We start from the raw sequence: 15,000 nt of genomic DNA on the forward strand, positions 1-15,000 counted from the left end.
ATATATATATATATATATATATATATATATATATATATATATATATATATATATATATATATATATATATATATATATACATATATATACATATATATACATATATATATATATATATAAGCCTGGTGTGTTGGCGCAGTGGTTAGGGCAGCGGCTTGGGATCCAAATGGTCCAGAGTTCAAGCCCCGTTGGGCCACTGAATTAATACACCAGGGGGTTGACTCAGCCTGTCATCCTTCCGAGGTCGGCGAAATGAGTACCAGTGTACTGGGCCGGTGTATACCCCGGTTAAAATAGGTGTACCATATCCCTGTGTCGTAAGAGGCGACCAGGGTTGTGTCAGGAAGGGCATCCGGCGTAAAACATGTGCCAAATTACTATGCGGATCATACGGATGATCCGCTGTGGCGAGCCCGAACGGGAGCAGCCGAAAGAAGAAGAAGAAGATATACATATATATATATATATATATATATATATATATATATATATATATATATATATATATATATATATATATATATATATATATATATATATATATATACATATATATACATATATATATATACATATATATATATATACATATATATACATACATATATATACATATTGTTGTGGTTACCAAATTCGCAAACCACCATTCAGGTCCCTTAGGTGAGGTATCTCGGTAAGTGCATGTGTAGTTAGGCCCAAACCCGTTGTCTAGTGGGAATACATGTCATTTATGCGAGCTGCGACTCTTCAGGATAGCCGTTTTTCTTTTACTATCTTTATTTTGGACCAACCGCCATGATTACCACCACAATCACAACATCAACCACCAACCACAACGCCGCTTCACCACAACCTCCACGACCTTCACGTCACACCTCGCAACCGTAGCATCGCCACCGTTCTTGCCCCGCTGTGGGTACCGGTGTTGGACTCATGCAGAGCGCGCGTCGAACAGCGTGTACAAAATCACGGATTTTGTGCTTCAAAAACGGATCAAAAACGACACACGCCCACTTTTTGCCGTCCAATCGGTGAGCGAGGGACGATTTGGCCCCGCCTCCAGGACGATCGATATATGCAAATTTGTGGATCAAAAAGCCTTCACGCCCACTTTTTCTCGGGCCAATGGGGAGCGAGGTGAAAGGTCAAAGGGAGGGGGTCAAAGGCAAAGCTACGGGGGGATAAAAGGACCGTGTTCGTCAGTCAGAGGGTGTGGAAGTCTGGAGCCCGAAGCCTGCAGTAGCTGGAGAAGCTGAAGAGAGTCGAACGAGGAGAGCCCAAAGAAGAGTCCAGGGTGGAGAGTCCAGAGGCGGAGAGGCGGCAGCGGCGAAGGCAGACGAGGGGGTGCTCGCGTCGGTGCCGGGAGCTGCACGCCCGAGGAAGGCCGGCAGCGCGACCTGGCCGAGGTGGAGACGCACACCAGGGATAATAAAGATCCTCTATACCCCGAGCATCAGCAACCCCCTCCTGTTTCCCCCCCGCGCTGAGATAGTGCGACCAAGGGGGCCCCTTTCCCACCCCCTGCCAGGCACTGTCCGCGAGGCCCGCGGAGTGAGGCGCCATCGCCGCTCCGCGTCTCATCACCAGACGGGTAGGCGCGACCCGGTCTCGGCCTCAGGCCCGCCTCATTCTTGGGGGATTTCTTTTCCTTGGTTTTGGGTATGTGTTGTCGGCGCCGTCTGTGAAGTAGAATTGTATAAGTGTTGCCGTGTGCTCGGTAGTCGGTATTAGCTCTGCACTGTGTTTTTCACTTTTATATTTGCTTTTTGTGTAAATGGAATTGTGTTTTTTCTGTGTGCTTTTGGTGGAATTGAATATGTGTGCTTTCCGTTCGTCGCGAATAAATGTGCTTTATTGTTGAACTGTTTCCCGCTTCGCTTCGTCATTTCTCCCATTGAACCCTCATCTTGCTTCACGTAAAGGGTTGGTAGTGGGCTGAGTACGCCCGATAATTAATCGTACCGTCGAGGTCGACGATAACACCGCTCGGTTATTCTGATAGTACGGAACGGGTCGCTTAAGTGGCCCGTGTCCGAAGTCGACCTGCGGCGAGGTGCGATCGCCCGGTCTACCCTCCGCGTGGGTACTTAGGTAGGTCGAATTTGGCGAGCAACCCTATCCCACGCGGGGGCTGATTGGCTCGATCGCGGTGAGACCGAAAGGTCCACCCGTGACTGGTTCCCGGCGTTAGTCCGAGAGGGTCACGACTGGATTGTCCGTCCGGTGGGCGACGTGCCGCGATTCGAGTTACGTGGCCGTCAGCACGCCGGCGGGCGCGAATACCGCAACACTGGTGTCAGGTCGTGCGATACAAACTCATCGCCCTCCTCGCGGCACTGGTATCGGAGAACAGGAAAACAGGCTCTCCTGTCTCCGGCTAAATTCACGGGAATCGGTCCAGGGGTGAGAGAAGCGACCCCCGATTCCCTCCAAATTACGAGCGAGCTAAATTAACCCTTCACGAGAAGCAAGATGGCGTCTCAAGGCGAGCGGGAGCCGGGGGTATTAGAAATGGATGTAGAATGTGTAGGATCCATGGTCCAGGATGGAATCCCCGAGCAGGAAATGTTGATTGTGCAGGAACACGGACTCGCCCAACTGAACCCAGGGCCCGAGGTGGGTGCGGCAGCGGCCGCGGTGTATGACACCTCCCCTCCCCCTTTCCACCAAAACCCTTCCCCAACCCCTGCCGAAACGGCTCACCCAAGCGCACCCGACATGGCCCAGCTATTCACCATGCTTGCAAAAATGTATGAGGAAATGACAGCGAACATGATCAAGCAAATGAACGAAAAGATGGATACATACACAAATGAAATGAAAAACGGAATGAAAGGCATGAACGAAAAGATGGATACAAACACGAATGAAATGAGAAACGAAATGAACAAGCAAATAAATGGAGTGGAAGCAAACATGAAGGAAGAAACTAAAAAGCTGCGGGGTGAGACGCAGAACATGGGCCGATGCCTGCAGGCGGGCATGAAGGCCGTGACAAAGGAAATAATAGTTGAGACAAGGGAGGTAAAGGGTGAAGAGTTGGCAGAGACACGGGAGATAGAAAAAATAGAGGAAAGACTACACGAGGAAGACGGGGTAAGTGACGCACACACACACACAGAGGTAGTGGAGGATAATGGGGGTGAGCTGGCGGACTGGGTAGAGACCCAGTGCGAGCACCTGGATGGCCTCCTCCAGGAACGAGGGGAGGGAGTCTGCCCCCTTGAGGCGAGTCACGACCAGGTGAGTTCGGTCGTGCTTTGCGAGGTTGAGGGGACGAGTGCTGTGGACAGGTGCACGGAGAGCTTGGGGGGTATAGAGGCCCCGGAGACCCTTGTGGGGACACGAATCCCCAGGGTGGTTGTCCCTGTGTGTGTGGTGCAAGGTGTGAGTGCGTCCCCGTGTGTGGAAGCGACCCCGTGTGTGAGTGGTGTGGTTGCGATGGTGCCGGAGTACGTGCTTCCCAGCACGCCGTGTGTGGATGAGGCACGGAGTGTGAGTGAGGAACCGCGGGTTAGTGCCCCCGCGTGTGTAGGTGAGGCACCGTGTGTGGAAGAGACCGCGTGTGTGAGTGTCGCCGTGTGTGTGAATGAGGCACCGCGGGTGAGTGCCCTCGCGTGTGTGAGTGAGGAACGGTGTATGAGTGAGGAACCGCGGGTGAGTGCCCCCGTGTGTGTGGATGAGGCACGGAGTGTGAGTGAAGCACCGCGGGTGAGTGCCCCCACGTGTGTGAGTGAGGCACCGCGGGTTAGTGCCCCCGCGTGTGTGGGTGAGGCACCGTGTGTGGAAGAGACCGCGTGTGTGAGTGTCGCCGTGTGTATGAGTGAGGTACCGCGGGTGAGTGCCCCCGCGTGTGTGAGTGAGGCACGGAGTGTGGATGAGGCACCGCGGGTGAGTGCCCCCGCACGCGTGAGTGAACGGCCGTGTGCAAGGTCGCTGTGTGCCAGGGAGACCGTGTGTGTGAGAGAGCGGTATGAGAGGGAGATGTCGGTTGGCATGCGGGAGCACGCAGCCGCGTCTCCCCGTGTGAATGTGATGGAGTGGACTGTGTGCGTCGTAACACGCAGGTGTGCGTGTGTGGAATGGAGGCGACGACGGCGACATGTAAAGAAAGAAAGCCGAGTAGCGGCTGTAGTTGTTTCGAGGACCGTGCCGGGTTCACCCAGCAGTGAGCACGCGGTTCGTGCTGTGCAACGCACGACACCACCACGTGCTCGCTTGCGAGAGTGAAGTCCCGGTCCGGAAACGCCAGAGGTGGATTTGCCGATCCCGCAGACGGACAAAGTTTAGGCAGGACTACGGATTTGGACCGGACGGGTTCTCCACGCGATCGTGTGTGTTAAGCTCCAACGGGCAAAGCACGTGTTCGCGTGGGGAACCCCTCGAGACGTGGGGCTTGTGTTTTTTTTTTGCGCACGGTGACGTCATGGCTGCACGTGTGGGTGGAATCCGGCAGGAGTGGAATCTCTGCCGGATGGTACCGTCCAAGGAGGGACGAGGAACACGTGCATCTGCATGACGTCACGGGCAGGTGCAAAGTGCGCGAGCTCTGAGTTGCCGCGCAGGTGCTGCGCGTGAAAAAAAAAAAAAAAAACAAGCCTCACTTTCGGGTGCACAGGATTCCTGGGCAAGGGGTGAAAGACCCCCTTACCCTGGGCACAGGATGGAAACTAGTTAGGGGGAAGGGTTAGCTTAGTTAGACCGACTTCATGGGGCAGGGGTAAGTCCTCATGGAGTCCGTGGAATGGATTAGTTAGAGGGATTGTAGCCAGATTTAGGTTGGGAAATAAAATGAATTTTTGAGTTTGGAGACATGGACAGACTTATGAATGTGTAGTGGGGACGTAGCTTAGCTACGTCGTGTTAAAAGGAACGTGCTGTAGTTTAAGGGATGACGTGGGAGCACGAGTTAGTTAGGGGATGCAGTTAGGAGGATGGCAGAGTTCAGTGGTGTGTGTGTTGAAGAGTTGGTGAGTGAAGTGGAAGCATGTGCTTGGTGAGTGAGTGAGGCCAGCGGGTCTGTGTGAGTGGAGCGAATGGGGAATGCATGGTGCGATGAGTGATTGGGGGGAGGAGTGACTCCCGCCCAAGGGACCCCGGGGTCAGAGTAAAGTGAGTTAGGGGGTTAGTCAAATTGAAAAATGGAGGTCGTTTTGTTGTTGGTGGGAAAGTAGGCTCGAGACCCATTTGGAGGGGTGCAGGAGCCCTGTTGACGGGCTTGGGAGCGTGGCTGCGAAAGGTGAGTATCGCTGAGTGGGTACCCCGGGCACCAGGCTAGTCGGCCGCGGTAGGCCATGGGCCCATGGGGGGCCGGGATAGAGTAGTGGGCACGGGTGCGCCTGCTTGGTGCGGGGGCCCGGGGCGCCATTAGCCGCGTGGGCAGTGTTGTGGGCACGGGTGACCCTCGGAAAGGGGCCCGGGAGGCCGGCCTGCCACGTGTGCGTTTCAGGGGAGGTGCCATGGGGGCACTCCCCGGTGTTAGGGAGCTGGTAGGCTCGGAGGCAGTGTAGTGCCCGGGGGTGCCATAGCGGGAGAATCGGCAGAGGGTCGTGCCTGCCGGAGGGAGCCACGTGTCCCAGCCAGGAGACCGTGTGAGGGCACGGAGAGAAAATTGGGGGGTGAGGCCCAAAATTGTGAGGACACCAACACAGGCGACGGGAATCTGGGTTGATAGAACCAATAGTTTAAGCAAGAGGCGCTTGTTGAAAGCCCCGGGGTAGTTTAACAGTTAAATGGTTAGGGTAGATTAGGAGATGTACCCCTCCGCACCATCCATCCCCTCGCTGTCGTTGTGGGCCGCTGGACCCACTTTGGTTATAGATCGCCGAACTCTGAGGAGGCCATTCTGAGGCTTCGTTGGGCCTCGACACAGGACGTTAGCTCTCCCTTATTCCCCTCCGGGAAGGGAACGTAGGGGTTGGGAGTAGGCTAGGTGACAGGATAGGTTAGCCGAACAAGGACGATAAAGGGGGTTAGGGGATGATTTATAGTGGGGAAGTAAAAATAAAAACAACAAAAAAATAAGTTGGGGCTAAATTGGGGTTTGACAAATTAAGGGAGTGGGTATGTACAGTAACAGGCAAAGGCGATAGGTTGGGAGGGAGACAGGTAGGTAGGTCCGAGCCCGCCTTCCAAGTGGCCAGCACCACCGCACTCCCTCCACCAACCTCCATTGAACGGCAAAGGCTGGCCAACTTCATCGGCTGGCCGTGTTTTGCTTCAAGGCGGAGGCCGGCCAACTTCATCGGCAGCTGTGTGCTGCAAGGCCTGTGCCGGCCAGTTCATCTGCTGGCTGTTTTTCTTCGAGGCCTGTTCCGGCCAGTTCGTCTGCCGGCTGTGTTTGCCTGCTGCCTTTGCCATGCCATGCCCACTGCCCATGTTCACCAGCCCCGTTCAATTTTTGCTTTGCCCCCCCCCCTGTTCATTTCCATGTGCGCCAGGATCCGCAAGGCAACAGTTTGCAAGCTGCAAGAACTGCCCTGTTGGCAGCTACAACACGGGCCTGCAGTGGCGGCCCGTGCACCGTGTTTGTGTCCATGCATCCATTCGTTGTGCTCATTGCGTGTGCCACTTGAGCTGGCACGGAGACTGCGTTTGTGCAGCCCATGCACCGTTGTGGTTCACTGCATTCAGTTCAAACCGTTCATGCATCCATTCGTTGTGCTCATTGCGTGTGCCACTTGAGCTGGCACGGAGACTGCGTTTGTGCAGCCCAAGCACCGTTGTGGTTCACTGCGTTCAGTTCAAAAGGGAAGGCCTTGGACTGCATGTGAGCAGCCAGCCACGTTCCCTGTCACCTGCATTGTTTTGAGCCAGAGACTGCATGTTGGCAGCCTGGCTCCCTGCTAACTGCTTTTCTTTTGCAGAGTTCAGTGATCCTGGGCCATGGTTTAGTGTAAAATTTGTAAGTTAAGGTTAAGATGTACTGTAAATATGAGTGCGCCCCCGGCATGTCTGTCTAGCGCCGGCAATTTTATTTCAGTCGTCCGTGTGAGTGAGTTTGTTAAGATAGTTACGCAGCCCTCAGGTTATTTATTTTGGGGACACGAATACCATGAATGTCGCACTCAGGGATCCGTAGGTAAAATGTACTAGGGGAAAACTACACATGATGGCACACGAAAATTTGACGACTCGGGACGAGTCTGTAAAAAGGGAAGGGGGTAGTGTTGTGGTTACCAAATTCGCAAACCACCATTCAGGTCCCTTAGGTGAGGTATCTCGGTAAGTGCATGTGTAGTTAGGCCCAAACCCGTTGTCTAGTGGGAATACATGTCATTTATGCGAGCTGCGACTCTTCAGGATAGCCGTTTTTCTTTTACTATCTTTATTTTGGACCAACCGCCATGATTACCACCACAATCACAACATCAACCACCAACCACAACGCCGCTTCACCACAACCGCCACGACCTTCACGTCACACCTCGCAACCGTAGCATCGCCACCGTTCTTGCCCCGCTGTGGGTACCGGTGTTGGACTCATGCAGAGCGCGTGTCGAACAGCGTGTACAAAATCACGGATTTTGTGCTTCAAAAACGGATCAAAAACGACACACGCCCACTTTTTGCCGTCCAATCGGTGAGCGAGGGACGATTTGGCCCCGCCTCCAGGACGATTGATATATGCAAATTTGTGGATCAAAAAGCCTTCATGCCCACTTTTTCTCGGGCCAATGGGGAGCGAGGTGAAAGGTCAAAGGGAGGGGGTCAAAGGCAAAGCTACGGGGGGATAAAAGGACCGTGTTCGTCAGTCAGAGGGTGTGGAAGTCTGGAGCCCGAAGCCTGCAGTAGCTGGAGAAGCTGAAGAGAGTCGAACGAGGAGAGCCCAAAGAAGAGTCCAGGGTGGAGAGTCCAGAGGCGGAGAGGCGGCAGCGGCGAAGGCAGACGAGGGGGTGCTCGCGTCGGTGCCGGGAGCTGCACGCCCGAGGAAGGCCGGCAGCGCGACCTGGCCGAGGTGGAGACGCACACCAGGGATAATAAAGATCCTCTATACCCCGAGCATCAGCAACCCCCTCCTGTTTCCCCCCGCGCTGAGATAGTGCGACCAAGGGGGCCCCTTTCCCACCCCCTACCAGACACTGTCCGCGAGCTTGGTGCGGGGGCCCGGGGCGCCATAAGCCGCGTGGGCAGTGTTGTGGGCACGGGTGACCCTCGGAAAGGGGCCCGGGAGGCCGGCCTGCCACGTGTGCGTTTCAGGGGAGGTGCCATGGGGGGCACTCCCCGGTGTTAGGGAGCTGGTAGGCTCGGAGGCAGTGTAGTGCCCGGGGGTGCCATAGCGGGAGATTCGGCAGAGGGTCGTGCCTGCCAAAGGGAGCCACGTGTCCCAGCCAGGAGACCGTGTGAGGGCACGGAGAGAAAATTGGGGGGCGAGGCCCGAAATTGTGAGGACACCAACACAGGCGACGGGAATCTGGGTTTATAGAACCAATAGTTTAAGCGAGAGGCGCTTGTTGAAAGCCCGGGGTAGTTTAACAGTTAAATGGTTAGGGTAGATTAGGAGATGTACCCCTCCGCACCATCCATCCCCTCGCTGTCGTTGTGGGCCGCTGGACCCACTTGGTGTTAAGATCGCCGAACTCTGGGGAGGCCATTCTGAGGCTTCGTTGGGCCTCGACACAGGACGCTAGCTCTCCCTTATTCCCCTCCGGGAAGGGAACGTAGGGGTTGGGAGTAGGCTAGGTGACAGGATAGGTTAGCCGAACAAGGATGATAAAGGGGGTTAGGGGACGATTTATAGTGGGGAAGTAAAAATAAAAACAACAAAAAAATAAGTTGGGGCTAAATTGGGGTTTGACAAATTAAGGGAGTGGGTATGTACAGTGACAGGCAAAGGCGATAGGTTGGGAGGGAGACAGGTAGGTAGGTCCGAGCCCGCCTTCCAAGTGGCCAGCACCACCGCACCCCCTCCACCAACCTCCACTGAACGGCAAAGGCTGGCCAACTTCATCGGCTGGCCGTGTTTTTCTTCAAGGCCTGTGCCGGCCAACTTCATCGGCAGCTGTTGTTTTGCTGCAAGGTCTGTGCCGGCTGGATCGTCTGCAGCTGCTGTGCTGCAAGGCCTGTGCCATCGGCTGGCCGTGTTTTGCTTCAAGGCCTGTGCCGGCTGGATCGTCGGCAGCTGTTGTGTTGCTGCAAGGCCTGTGCCGGCCGGATCATCTGCAGCTGTGGTACTTCAAGGCCTGTGCCGGCCAGTTCATCTGCGGGCTGTGTTTGCCTGCAGCGGCCTTCTTCTGCGGGCTGTGTTTGCCTGCAGCGGCCTTCTTCTGCGGGCTGTGTTTGCCTGATCACCTTTGCCATGCCATGCCCACTGCCCACGTTCACCAGCCCCGTTCAATTTTGCTTCACCCCCCCCCCCCTGTTCATTTCCATGTGCGCCAGGATCCGCAAGGCAACAGTTTGCAAGCTGCGAGAACTGCCCTGTTGGCAGCTACAACACGGGCCTGCAGTGGCGGCCCGTGCACCGTGTTTGCGTCCATCCATTCATGCATCCATTCGTTGTGCTCATTGCGTGTGCCGCTTGAGCTGGCACGGAGACTACGTTTGTGCAGCCCATGCACCGTTGTGGTTCACTGCGTTCAGTTCAAAAGGGAAGGCCTTGGACTGCGTGTGAGCAGCCAGCCACGTTCCCTGTCACCTGCATTGTTTGAGCCAGAGACTGCATGTGGGCAGCCTGGCTCCCTGCTTACTGCTTTTCTTTTGCAGAGTTCAGTGATCCTGGGCCATGGTTTAGTGTAAAATTTGTAAGTTAAGGTTAAGATGTACTGTAAATATGAGTGCGCCCCCGGCATGTCTGTCCTAGCGCCGGCAATTTTATTTAAGTCGTCCGTGTGAGTGAGTTTGTTTAGGTAGTTACGCAGCCCTCAGGTTATTTATTTTGGGGACACGAATACCATGAATGTCGCACTCAGGGATCCGTAGGTAAAATGTACTAGGGGAAAACTACACATGATGGCACACGAAAATTTGACGACTCGGGACGAGTCTGTAAAAAGGGGAGGGGGTAGTGTTGTGGTTACCAAATTCGCAAACCACCATTCAGGTCCCTTAGGTGAGATATCTCGGTAAGTACATGTGTAGTTAGGCCCAAACCCGTTGTCTAGTGGGAATACATGTCATATATGCGTGCTGCGACTCTTCAGGATAGCCGTTTTTCTTTTACTATCTTTAATTTGGACCAACCGCCATTGTTACCACCACCAACCACCGCTTCACCACAACCGCCACGACCTTCACGTCACACCTCGCAACCGTCGCATCGCCACCGTTCTTGCGCCGCCTGTGGGTACCGGTGTTGGACTCGTGCAGGGCGCGCGCCGAACAGCGTGTACAAAATCACGGATTTTGTGCTTCAAAAACGACACACGCCCACTTTTTGCCGTCCAATCGGTGAGCGAGGGGCGAATTGGCCCCGCCCCCAGGGCGTTGGAGGGCGATCGATATATGCAAATTTATGGATCAAAAAGCATTCACGCCCACTTTTTCTCGGGCCAATGGGGAGTGAGGTGAAAGGTCGAAGGGAGGGGGTCAAGGATGAGAGGGCGAAGCTACGGGGCTGATAAAAGGACCGTGTTCGTCAGTCCAGAGGAAGAGAGTAGGAGAGTCAAGATCAGAGAGTCAAGACTTCGCGGGCGGTGGAGTTGGCAAGAAGGAGCTGGTCGTCGTGTGCGTTGGAGTCGGAACGGAGGGGACGGAGCTGTGGAGAGGCGGCGAGGGCAGACGAGGGGGTGCTCGCGTCGTGCAGGGAGCTGCACCCCAGGGAGGCCGACAGCGCGACCTGGCCGAGGTGGAGACGCTCGTCGCGGGACAATAAGAATCCTCTATACCCCGAGCAGTGTATATATATATATATATACATATATATATATATATATATATATATATATATATATATATATATATATATATATATATATATATATATATATATATATATATACATATATATATATATATAGGGTGAATATACTGGTTCTAGCTCACTTTTCCCCATGTAAATGAATGGGGGATTTTCAGCGATTCCCTTTTTTTTCCCTAAAAATAAACCCCCTTTTTATCCGTTTTTCCCTGCTGTGCAGGGGTTTGGCTTTTTGTGAGGCAATGTTTTATGGTCGGATGCCCTTCCTGGTCGCCTCTTACAACACAGGGATATGGTACACCTATTCTAACCGGGGTATACACCGGGACCAGTACACTGGCACTCATTTCGCCGACCTCGGAAGGATGGCAGGCTGAGTCAACCCCCTGGTGTTAATTCAGCAGCCAACGGGGATTGAACTCAGGACACTGGGATCCCAAGCCGCCACCCTAACCACTAAGCCAACACCAGACTTAGCCAACACCAGGCTATCCCAAGGTATATTTATTTGTCTCCCCTTTTAACCTGGAGGTTGATCAGCTCACTCATTGAACCTATAAAGATTTGTTCATTCTCAAATTCCTTCAATAGTGTAATTTTCTTTGCACAATAATCCCCATCTAAAATATTGACAAACAAAACATTTGAATCTTTATATTTTTTAAGATACCCCTTTTGTGCCATTACGAAATAATATACTTCTCTTAATGCTCTTGTTTGACCACCTCCTGAGCCACATATCATTTTGAGATTTTAGTAAATTGTTTCAAATGTTTTCAGTTCATGCCGTGAAAATGAGGAAGTGTTTTTTTGACACGGTTGTGCTGTGTGAATGAGGAAGTGGTTTTAGACAGTCATGCTGTGAAAAAACAGGAACTATTCTGTGAGACAAGGTCTCGTGTTTATATTTTATCTCAGAACACGAACTGAAAACATTTGAATCAAAACCATTTTAAGTATGTTTTGTAAATGATTCATACAATCGCCCAGTTATTTTCCAAGCTGTCATTTCCTGTGCCCACACCCAATGCTTAGGTAATTTCCTCGTCGTTGCCTTATAAGTGATTCACCAGACAAAGTTTCTGCCAGATGGGATTTTCATTTTTACAACTGAGACATGAGCGATCTTTCTTCCGATGAAGACAACACCTCACTACAGAGTTGGTAAGTTTGTGTATGGTTTTCTCTTTGAACGATGAAGCAATCGATTTTAAATTAAATCATGATAATTCTGATATATATATTTTTTCCCTGACAGGTCATTGGAAGAAATTGAGTTTACATATCACGATGAGGTGCATCAAATGAATACTCTTATTGAAGAGATCAATGATTTTAGAAGAGAATTGAAAGACATTTATAATGAGTGGTACGAAGTCTTATCACGGACTCTGATCTCGAAGGAATTAAACCAATGGTGAGACACGTGTGTGTGTGTGTGTGTGTGTGTGTGTGTGTGTGTGTGTGTGTGTGTGTGTGTGTGTGTGTGTGTGTGTGTCTCTCTCTGTGTGTCTTTCTACCTACCTCTCTCTGCTCTTATTGAAGAGATCAATGATTTATAATGACTGGTACGAAGTCTTATCACGGTTTCTGATCTCGAAAGAATTAAACCAATGGTGAGACACGTGTGTGTGTATATGTGTGTGTGTGTGTGTGTGTGTGTGTGTGTGTGTGTGTGTGTGTGTGTGTGTGTGTGTGTGTGTGTGTGTGTGTATGTGTGTGTTGCTTTCCCTCTCTGTTTGTATCTCTCTCTGTCTGTCTCTTCATCTATACCCTTGACTTATTATTTTTTTTTCAGCACTATCACACAACATCAGCTGTTGAAGCAATCTTGTACAACACATGATTTTCTGGAGGTAAATGTTTCTGAATTATTATTAATATCACTCTCTCTTTAGAATGTCGTCTTATGTTGGTTGCTTCATTAGTTTGGACGCGGTTTTGTCAGTACACTGGAATTCATTTTATTGACCTTGAAAGGATGACAGGCTCCTGGTGTGTTAATTCAGTGGTCAACGAGGCTTACTCATATTACCATGTAATTATCTTTATAAAACCTAATTATTATCCACTTTTTGTTTCAAAACAGAATATGGTGTCTGAGTTTCGAAATCACAAGACATCTGAAGAAGATTGCTGGGAAAGATTATACATTCTCTCAAATGAATATTTAATATTTTCAATATTAATAAATTATATTTGTTTTGTTTACAATTACTTGATTCTGAATTTCAAGAAGAGGATCAAGGGGGGGTAGGTGCGCTCCCCCAATGACCCATCACCCCCTCATCGCATCCCTCCCCTCCCCATGTGTGTGTGTGTGGGGAAGGGTGGGGGGTGGGATGAGGGAGGTGGTGGGTCAAAGGTGGGGGGCGCACAGGGGGGATGAGGGGTGGGGCTTGTGTGGGTGGGGCTTCGGTGGGAGGGGTTTATGTGGGTGGGGCTTGTGTGGGTGGGGCTTGTGTGGGTGGGGCTTGTGTGGGTGGGGCTTGTGTGGGCGGGGCTTGTGTGGGCGGGGCTTCGGTGGGAGGGGTTTATGTGGGTGGAGCTTGTGTGGGAGGGGTTTATGTGGGTGGAGCTTGTGTGGGAGGGGTTTATATGGACAGGGTTTATGTGGGTGGAGCGTGTGTGGGAGGGGTTTATGTGGACAGGGTTTATGTGTGTGGAGTTTTTGTGTGGAGCTTGTGTAGGCAGCGCTTATGTGGGCAGGGTTTATGTGGACAGAGTTTATGTGGGGGGAGCTTGTGTGGGCGGGGCGTGTGTGGGTGGGCCTTGTGTGGGTGGGGTTTATGTGGGTGGAGCTTGTGTGGGAGGGGTTTATGTGGACAGGGTTTATGTGTGTGGAGTTTTTGTGTGGAGCTTGTGTAGGCAGGGCTTATGTGGGCAGGGTTTATGTGGACAGAGTTTATGTGGGTGGAGCTTGTGTGGGAGGGGTTTATGTGGGTGGAGCTTGTGTGGGAGGGGTTTATGTCGACAGGGTTTATGTGGGTGGAGCTTGTGTGGGAGGGGTTTATGTGGACAGGGTTTATGTGTGTGGAGTTTTTGTGTGGAGCTTATGTGGGCAGGGTTTATGTGGACAGGGTTTATGTGGGTGGAGCTTGTGTGGGAGGGGTTTATGTGGACAGGGTTTATGTGTGTGGAGTTTTTGTGTGGAGCTTGTGTAGGCAGGGCTTATGTGGGAGGGGTTTATGTGGGCAGGGTTTATGTGGACAGGGGTTTATGTGGGTGGAGCTTATGTGGGAGGGGTGAATGTGGGTGAGGCTTATGTGGATGAGGTTTGTGTGGATAAATGGATGGGTGGAGAGATGGGTGGATGGGTGGATGAGTGGAGCTTGTGTGGATGGGTGGATAATTTTTTAATTAAATAAACATGTTGCGTGTGGAGAACTAATTAACTAATCACTAATTATGTGAATATGATGAATATGGGTGGAGCTTGTGTGGAGCTTGTGTGGGGTTTGTGTGTGGTGGGGTTTGTGTGGGGTTTGTGTGGGAGGGGCGTGTGTGGGCGGAGTCAAAAGGGGCGGAGTCAAAAAATTTCAATTTATTGGAGCTTGTGAGGGGTTTGTGTGGAGCTTGTGTGGGGTTTGTGTGGGGTTTGTGTGGGCGGGGCTTGTGTGGGTGGAGTCAAAAAGGGGCGGAGTCAAAAAATTTCAATTTATCTTTGTCTTTTGTAATTCCTGTGAATAAAATGAACCTAAAATCTCTTCCCCTTCCAAATCATATATTTTATAAGTCCAAGGAACCGTATCTATTACATCAACAATTTAAAAAAGTTCTTTCGTCCATCGTTCAGTAAAACCTTTTTCAAAATGAGATTTCCACCAAAATATTCTTACGATATCACCAACTTTGAACTTAGGTTTTCTGACATTAATCTCTTTTTCATATTTTAATTTTGTAAATGTTTCTGATGGTTTCATATTTGTTGACGTGTGAATCGTGTCATGAAACTTATCCACAATATCCTGAATAAAAGATGACCATTGTTGTGAACCGAGTTGTGTGAATTTTTTATGTAGCCTCTCTTTTAAGGTACGATTAAAACGTTCAACAACAACTGCCTTCCCTTCATTAAAGGTACTGTATAATGTAATACTGTTATTTTTTAGAAAATTCATAAATGTCTTGTTATAAAACTC

At 51.2% G+C, this 15,000-nt stretch overlaps 1 protein-coding gene and 1 long non-coding RNA gene across 2 annotated transcripts in view; both read left to right on the top strand.

Annotated features, from left to right (window-relative positions):
- The window catches only part of LOC147027501 (triple functional domain protein-like), a gene marked incomplete at its 3' end in the record, with an annotated part of 489,834 nt that overhangs the window by 343,213 nt on the left and 131,621 nt on the right, over window positions 1–15,000 (top strand). The gene's annotated exons all lie outside the window — the stretch shown is intronic.
- On the top strand, window positions 11,187–13,101 carry LOC147027503 (uncharacterized). The gene is made up of 4 exons (XR_015057068.1): window positions 11,187–12,022; window positions 12,117–12,275; window positions 12,657–12,714; window positions 12,948–13,101. It is a non-coding gene; the product is annotated as an uncharacterized LOC147027503 (long non-coding RNA).

Source organism: Eptatretus burgeri, chromosome 4 (assembly GCF_056783735.1).
Source record: "Eptatretus burgeri isolate ZD-2024b chromosome 4, Ebu_testis_v1, whole genome shotgun sequence".
In the NCBI taxonomy this organism is placed as follows: Eukaryota; Metazoa; Chordata; class Myxini; order Myxiniformes; family Myxinidae; genus Eptatretus; species Eptatretus burgeri.